This window comes from Rana temporaria, chromosome 10 (genome assembly GCF_905171775.1).
Source record: "Rana temporaria chromosome 10, aRanTem1.1, whole genome shotgun sequence".
Taxonomy (NCBI): Eukaryota; Metazoa; Chordata; class Amphibia; order Anura; family Ranidae; genus Rana; species Rana temporaria.
Window position 1 is genome coordinate 35,124,159 of NC_053498.1, and position 9,306 is coordinate 35,133,464.

Here is a 9,306-nt window from a genome sequence, read left to right on the forward strand (position 1 = left end):
TTTTTGGCTAAGCCATCTGCCTTTCGTTCCAAGGGGTCAGACAATTTGGAGGATTCGTCTGAGGGAAACAGAGATTTCTTGACCATCCGAGCAGCCGCCAGATCAAGTTTAGGTGGATTTTCCCACTCGGATGACACTTTAGAATCCAACCTATAAGAAGACTTAAAGCGGGTCCCCGCATCGGATTTCTTGTCAGGGTTGGTCCAGTCCTTTTTAAACCAGTCACTTAGAATGGGGTGGAAAGGAAATCTCATATCTGGGATCTGAGGAAAATAATACAATTGATCCTTTTTTGGTCTGGCGGATACATCTTTGGAAGATTCTATAGTGTCCTTTACTGCAGACAGTAACTTAGGAATTTTATCCTTAGGCAATAAGTATAAGTCGTCATCCAGGTCCTCAAATGCTATTTCCTGATCAGATGATGAGGAACTACATTCCCCAGATGAGGAGCTAGATGCGGCTGGGGATATATCTCTGGTACTACGCTTCCTCTTTTTGGATACCAGAGAGTCTTTAATTTCTTTAAATGTGCTAGACATTTCCCCTTTAAACCATGACAGGAATGAACTGGCATTATCAGGTGGATTCAAACAGGGTGCACAGGTGTCATTTGAATAGGTTTCCGGTAGGGGCTGTTCACATTTATTGCATACATTGTGCTTGGATTTTCTCCTGGCTTTTCCAGAGGGAGCCATCTGGGAGAAAGAGAAAAACCCCCACCTGAGTAACAGCACTATAAATATATGTATATAAACATAACATAGGGAACATGCTCTCACCTCTGACCGGCCAAGGGACCTGCTGCCTAGGCTGAGTGCAGCCATAGCAGACCCCTGCCGGTCAGAAATAACCTGTAGCCCTGGACCGGAAGTGACGCGGCCGCCCTGGGATTCCCCCAGAGTTCAGACCCAGCCGTATATACAGCAAAGTAATGCGATCAGCCCATCATACATTTTGCAGTAAAGACATAATGAATTGGAGCCGTTACCGGCGCTCACCGTCCCTCCGGTCGTAGATGCGAATTCCGGAGTCCCGGAAGTGCGTCATCCATCTGCGCGGCTCCTTGCGGCGACTTCCGGCCAATGGAGCGCAAACACCCCCGGCATCCATCTAACCGTCGTAGGACGGGGGATTACATGGCGGCCTTTCCGGATCACGTTCTTGCCGGGCCGGGGGATGTTGGGGTGCAGGCTGAGGGACCGAGGATAGCACCCGGTATACGGCCGCCCCTTAGCTCAGGAACCCAGAAGCACCGGGTGTGAGCACTTGCCTCACGCCTTCTTCATCTGTACTTTCAGGTAAGAAGAAAGAAAAAAATACGTCTGTGTGTGTTCTTGGGGGCGGTTTATAGGCTCAAGGCAGGTGGATTCACTGCACTTAATTAATCAATTTAACTTGTCTCACTGCTTGTTTAAGTTCTTTCTTCCTTAGGGGTTAGAAGGGAGCTTAACCCATTGTGTGCCGCCGTAGGACGACCAGGAAAACAAAAATATGCTTTTTTACCTTAATATCTACCTTAAATCACATTGCTATTTGCCTAGCGTACTTTGTAGCCTAAATACTGAAATTTGCACCTAAAAATGTAATTTAGTAACTTTAGTAAAAACGTGGCTGCGCCAGTAAATTTTGGGTGTCGTGCCAGTAAATTTCAATCTGGTAGGCTGCTTTCCCATTGAGACCTGGTGGATTAAAGGCCGAGGCTGGGTTATAGCCAAAAGCTTATTTGGTTTACCCTCTGGTAAGCAGCCATCTTTACTGGTGAAGGGATCACTACAGTCAAGTTTTCTCACTTAGCGGTGTTCTTTTTAAGGAGTATCTGCATGAGTGTGCTTGTTTGGAGGATTCGTTTCACTATTTCCATGCTGTTTCAAATATTTACTATGGACTGTTGAATCTATCATATATGAACTGAATTAGTCATCCTTTATAATTTGAAAATCTTTTTTTTTTTTGGCACATTTATTTGTTCTTCTGATTGCTTTGTTTATCACACGTCTGTCTGCAGCCTTTGTATTTTTTATTAATTTTTGTTTAGCGCAGTTTTTCTGTTTCCAGGTTGGCAACACTAGCACAAATCCATAAGCAAAAAAAGGCCAGCATACACACACACACACACACAAAAAGAATCTCAAATATTTAAGAGATTTAAGTACCATAACCTGCTTCTGGCTTTACAGTTTCCCGTTCATAAACTGGAAGTTTGTCTGACATCACTCTCCATAGAGACACTTCTACATAACCATTAAACAAATTACCTCAATTTGCCGAAGAGCACCCATCTGAGAAATGCAGTGCAGCAGTCAGAGGTGAAGAAACAAAGAAGAAATGTATAAGATAATGGATTTAAAGGCATCTGCCATCAAGAAAACAGTCAGCTGATATTGCATTAGCTTATGTACAAGTGGTTCTTTCCGATCTGGTAGAAAAAAGAGACCTAGTTCAACCAACAAAAATAAATAACCTCCATATACACAATCCTATACCCACAGTTGATCTAGAGGAAGGCCAATTTGCACCAACAGATAAAAGAAAATCCTTCCTGTTCCTCCAGGATATTCCCTGGGTCAATAATCTCTCGTATTATTACCTACGTATGAATTTATGCTTTAGCTGATTTTGTGTTAGTAAAAGAAGATTCACGCTTTTCAGTCTGTTACAGCATGATGAATGTGCTTACTCCATTATGAACGGTAGTTTTACCAGAACGAGCGCTCCCGTCTCATAACTTGCTTCTGAGCATGCGCGGGTTTTTCACGTCGTTAAAGCCCACACACAAGCATTTTTTACAACCCGAAAAACTACATCGTTTAAAACGTTGTGAAAAAAATAGAGCATGTTCGAAAAAAAATGTGCCCGTTTTTCAGAACCCGAAAAATGCTCCGAAGCCCACACACGACCGTTTTAAATGGCATTTAAAAAAAACTTTGGGCCAGATTCACAGAAGAAGTACGCCGGCGTATCTACTGATACACCGGCGTACTTTCAAATTTGCCGCGTCGTATCTTTAGTTTGAATCCTCAAACCAAGATACGACGGCTTCTGGCTTCGATCCGACAGGCCTACGGCTTTGTACGCCTTCGGATCGTAGGTGTAATACTTCGGCGCCCGCTGGGTGGAGTTTGCGTCGTTTTCCGCATCGGGTATGCTAATTAGCTTTTTCCGACGATCCACGAAGGTACGCGTGGCCGTCGCATTCTCTTACGTCGTCGCTAGTCGGCTTTTCCCGGCGTATAGTTAAAGCTACTATTTCCGGGTGTATAGATAGACCTGCCGTGTTAAAGTATGGCCTTCGTTCCCGCGTCAAATTTTTAATTTTTTTTTTTTGCGTAAGTCGTCCGTGAATAGGAAAGGATGTAACTCGCGTCGACGTTCAAAAAATGACGTCGGTGCGACGTCATTTCGCGCAAAGCACGCCGGGAAATTTCAAAACAGAGCATGCGCAGTACGTTCGGCGCGGGAACGCGCCTAATTTAAATGATCCACGTCCCCTACCCGGATCATTTGAATTAGGTGGGCTTGCGCCGGAGGGATTTACGCTACGCCGCCGCAACTTTACAGGCAAGTGCTTTGTGAATCAAGCACTTGCCCGTAAAACTTGCGGCGGTGTAACGTAAATGCGATAAGTTACGCCGCCATAAATGTACCTGAATCTGGCCCTTTGTTTTTTACAACCCAAAAATTATCGCATTAGACATTTATACGATAATTAAATGATTTTCAAATTTATAATTTTTGTTTTTCCTGTTGCCTTTAAAGTCCCAACCCCTTGCTAGGGGAACAACCCAATTATCGTTCTTTAATGGAGAATCTCTCAGTAGTTTGCCCTAAGTGCATTGTCGGATGTAGTGGAGACAGGTCAGGGCTTTACATAACAGAACTCACAAGGGGCTTTGTCCCAAACATTTTTGAAAGCAATACAGTGAGCTTTAATAAGGATAGTCAATGAGAACTACTGCTAAATCTGTACAGTAGTAGAAAATATTATACAAAATAACTACTTACTAACTAATGCTGACCATACATGGATAGAAAATCGTTTGTCAAAAATGTTTGGAAATTACAAAATCTGTCGGACGTGCATGCAATAATGCCATCATTGTAACAATAGATGTCCCCCAATTATCAAAATATCGATCGATAACAACGTGAACGGTAAATTTCTTGTCGATCGATTACAAAATCTGGGGTTACATTTTAACATGCACATGGGCTGTAGATTTGTTCGCACAGTTTTCGATCGATTCCACTATTAACACTTTAAAAATATTTGTTTTGGCGCAAAAAATCCGACATGTTGGTTAGTTTTTTTGGCATAAAATTTGCATTTAGAGAATCTAAATTTGCCTACTAACGGTTTGAAAGTCGAACGATCGAGCGTATCGAATGCTTTTTAGAACAATTTTTTCCATGTATGGCCAGCAAAACTTGATTTTTTTTTTTTATGGCAAAAAGTAAGAAATTAAATAAAAAGATGAATCTAATGCGCTACTGTGAGTATACAGATCAGATAACTTAAATAAACATACGTGTAATCTGAGGCAGCTATATCTAAAGTGTTCACAATACACAGAAAAATGAGTAATACAAATAAAAATGATAAGCGCTTCAGATAAGTGATAAGTGACCACAGCAAGGGTTAATAAGACAATATATGTAAATACATAAAATACCATAAAATGGTATTTTATGTATTTACATATATTGTCTTATTAACCCTTGCTGTGGTCACTTATCACTTATCTGAAGCGCTTATCATTTTTATTAAAAAGTAAGAAATATTGCATTTTTTTCTAAATTGTTGCTCTTTTTTTGTTTATAGCGCAAAAAAGAAAAACCGCAGAGGTGATCAAATTCCACCAAAAGAAAGCTCTATTTGTGGGAAAAAAAGGACGTCAATTTTGTTAGGGTACCACGTCGCACGACTGCGCAATTATCAGTTAAAGCGACTCAGTGCCGAATCTCAAAAAGTATTTTGGTCAGGAAGGGGGTAAATTCTTTGTTACATTACAGCCTTTAGTTCAATGTTTTTTTTTAATCTGAATTATATGTGATGGATAAGAACACAATAGTCAACAAAAGTTGGTGAAGTAAAATTAGAAAAATATATACATAAAACTATTTTTCAGAAATAAAAAACTGATAATTGTCATGTGCGTATGTATTCACCCCCTTTGTTATGAAGCCCATAAAAAGCTCTGGTGCAACCAATTACCTTCAGACGTCATATAATTAGTGAAATGATGTCCACCTGTGTGCAATCTAAGTGTCACATGATCTGTCATTACGTATACAGAAGCTGAAACACCTAAGTAAGAGGCACCACTAACCAAACACTGCCATGAAGACCAAGGAACTCTCCCAACAAGTAAGGGACAATGTTTTTTGTGAAGTGCAAGTCAGGGTTAGGTTATAAAAAAAAATATCCAAATCTTTGATGATCCCTAGGAGCCCCATCAAATCTATCATAACCAAATGGAAAGAACATGGTACAACACAAACCTGCCAAGAGACGGCCGCAAACCAAAACTCACGGACCGGGCAAGGATGGCATTAATCAGAGAGGCAGCACAGAGACCTAAGGTAACCCTGGAGGAGCTGCAGAATTCCACAGCAGAGACTGTATCTGTACATAGGAAGACAATAAGCCGTACGCTCCATAGAGTTGGGCTTTATGGCAGAATGGCCAAAAGAAATCCATTACTTTGAGCAAAAAACAAAATGGCACGTTTTGAGTTTGCAAAAAGGCACGTGGGAGACTCCAAAAATGTATGGTGGAAGGTGCTCTGGTCTGATGAGGCAAAAATTGTACTTTTTGGCCATAAAAGAAAACACATATCACCCAAAGAACACCTTCCACTGTTTTTTCAGCAGTTGGGACTGGGAAACTGGTCAGAGTTGAGGGAAAGATGGATGGTGCTAAATACAGGGATATTCTTGAGCAAAACCTGTACCACTCTGTGTGTGATTTGAGGCTAGGACAGGGTTCACCTTCCGACCAAGTTCTCACTGGGCTGCGGGAATGAAATAGTGCGAGTTCAGCTAAACTTGCATGATTTCACTCCCACTGGCAGTCCACGATGGCCACGATTACAGAGACATCTGTGCAGGTTTCTGCACAGATGTCAATGTAAATCTCAGGCCGGAAATCGCAAAAAGTAGTACAGAAATTACTTTTTGAAATCGGTGCAGCGCCGCAGATGCAGCATTGCACCGATTAGGATGGTGCCATTGCTGGAAAATGCTGCAGATATGACATGCGATTTGACATGTCAAATTGCATTTCAAAATGCACCAGTGTGAACCAGGGCTCCAGCAGGACGATAACACATTTCTAAAGCAACACTTGAGTGGTTTAAGGAGAAACATGTAAATGTGTTGGAATGGCCTAATCAAAGCCCAGACCTCAATCCAACAGAAAATCTGTGGTCAGACTTAAAGATTGGTGTTCACAAGTGCAAACCATCCAACTTGAAGGAGCCAGAGCAGTTTTTCAAGGAGCAATGGGCAAAAATCCCAGTGGTAAGATGTGGCAAACTCACAGAGACTTATCCAAAGTGACTTGGAGCTGTGATAGCAGAAAAAGGTGGCTCTACAAAGTATTGACTTTTAGGGGGTGAATAGTTATGCACATTAACTTTTTCTGTTATTTTGTCCTATTTGTTGTTTGTTTAAAAAAAAACAAAAAAAAACATCTTTAAATGATGAAAATCCTCAAACAATCCATGTTAATTCCAGGTTGTGAGGCAACAAAACTCAAAAACTAGCCAATGAGGGGTGAATACTTTTGCAAGACACTGTATATAGGTTGGAAAAAATAAAAGCCAACTATCCATTCCTCTTGAAAACACCTATCTTATATTATGGAGCAATTAAGATGACTCTTTGACCCAAATATATCTTTTCCACGTGTTTCTGATCCTAAACCCTTTTAGGTAGATTCAGAAAGAGTTAGGCCGGCTTATCTACAGAAAAGCCGACCTAACTCTGAATCTAAGCCGACCTATGTTTAAGTGTATTCTCTAACAGAGATACACTTAAACATATCTAAGATAGGACGGCTTGCGCCGTCCTATCTTAGATTGCAATGTTTTGGCTGACCGCTAGGTGGCGCTTTAATTGCGGCCGGCCTAGATTATGTAAATGAGCTTGTACGCCGATTCCTGAATGAACGCGAGCCCGCCGCAGTCGATTAACGTCGTTTGCGTACGCGATAGGCCACCTAAAGTTATTCCACCTATGAGGTGGAATAACAATGTTAAGTATGGCCGCCGTTCCCGCCGCGAGGTTCGAATTTTTTACGTCGTTTGCGCAAGTCGTCCGCGAATCGGGATTTACGTCGTTTACATACGCGTCGAAATCAATAGGCCCGTACGGCCTACTTAGCCGCAATGCGCACTGGGAAATGTAGTCGCCCGGCGCATGCGCAGTGTCAAAAAACGTCAAAAAACGTGAGGTCAAGCCTCATTTCAATACAACACGCCCCCCTCCAAGTCATTTGAATTAGGCGCGCTTACGCCCGCTCGTTTTAGGCTACGCCGCCGAAAATTAGCAGGTAAGTGGTTTAAGAATCACTACTAGCCTAACTAATTTACGGCGGTGTAGCCTAAAAAGACTAGGCTAGGCCGCCCTAAAGTTAGGCACCCCTACGTGAATCTACCTATTTATATATCTTGATCTACACAGGCTAAAATAGACTCTTTTATATGGAATAATACTTATCCAAAATCTTGGGTAGACCAGGATTTCCTTGTGTAAGTACATTCTATGAAGCTTACAAATAGCCCAATTGATAAGATATCACAGGATGCAGGAAATACCTCAATGGATTGCTGTGGAAGTCGACCCAATCAAAAATGACAATATGCTATTGATCTTGCCTAAGGAAGGACTAAAATTATAAAATCCCATCATAACTCACTCCCTAAAACATAGGACAGTTTGTGAAACCCTAGCAACACCACATCTATGATCTACCCCTACAGTAATTTCTCTAAATGAAAAACTCTACAAATCTTAACCAACTGTATTTAAGCCAGGATCAAAAATCTGCAAAAAATTATACACTGAGTTTGGAATAAAAACTTTTCACTGTCTTTGGGAACACCTCCACCTATAAAATGGAGGTTTTTGGATACCTTTATGTAGCAAAGTCTTTTACCTCTTCCAGTCTGAGAACCTTTGAGGCCACAGATAGCTGACATCCTTCAATATGTAGTGGGTTTTGAGGCATAGTGGGTGCAAAGATGGTGAAAGTCTTTGGGTGCCAGACACTTCTTGGATGCAAAAGAGGTTTTAGTTCATTTAACAGTTTATATTTTTGCAAGGGAAAGAGGGTTAGGGCCAGGACATCCTTAAGTAGTTATAGATTCAATTGGCAGACTCTGAGACTTCAATAGGAGGACAGCCGTGCAGGGAAAGGCCCCAGCAAGAAGCCACATCTGCATTTCCAGGAGTGCTGTTTCCCATGGTAACAGTGCTTTTACAGTTCCTAACTCAAACGTAATAGTTATTTCAGCTTCACTTCAACTGCTCCTTGTAGTTCTTCAATACTGGGCTCCCGGTCTTTCACTACATATATGTAGCAATGAGGGACTATAATCGTAATGCAGTATATTTCCTCATCATTCCTTACCTGTAGTTGTGTTTTTTTTAATGCTGGGCACCAGTGACTGTCGTCATATTGGTGAGCCCAACACAATGGATTGTGGGATTGGTAGTCTTTTTGACCAACGATTCCATTGCCTAACCATACACCGGGATTACACATCCCAGGGATCCTTGCTATCAGTCGAGGAGACTTCTGGGAAAGGCTATAAAGCAGATGAAAGATCCACCCCATGCTCTCTTCTTCCTGGGGAGAGAGAGGTTGCGGCCTACCACACAGTGTTCAAGTGATTCCAACCTGGCCTCGGAAGGCCCAACTCTGCTTGCTGTTCATCAGACATCCACGCGGAAACAACTCAGCAGCTCGACATCACGTTTAATCATGCTCCACACCTGTGGGTCATCGCTGTTGGTTCCATTGACGGACATTTATTCCCAGGTCACTGTCGACAAGGCATCTAATTTGTTTCTGTCGTTGGTGAGAGGGCAATTGCCCAGCTTCTGCAATCTTTCCCTGGTCACTGTAATTAAACACTGTGTACAGACACCTTTACCTTGGGAACACTTTGCTGCAATTCTATTTGAACTCTGCACATAGACACCTCTACCTACAACCATTTTCAGACGTGCGGACCGTTAGTCCGCTTTTTCATCCATCCGTTTGCGGATGAAAAAGGGACATACATTGGTCCCTATGTG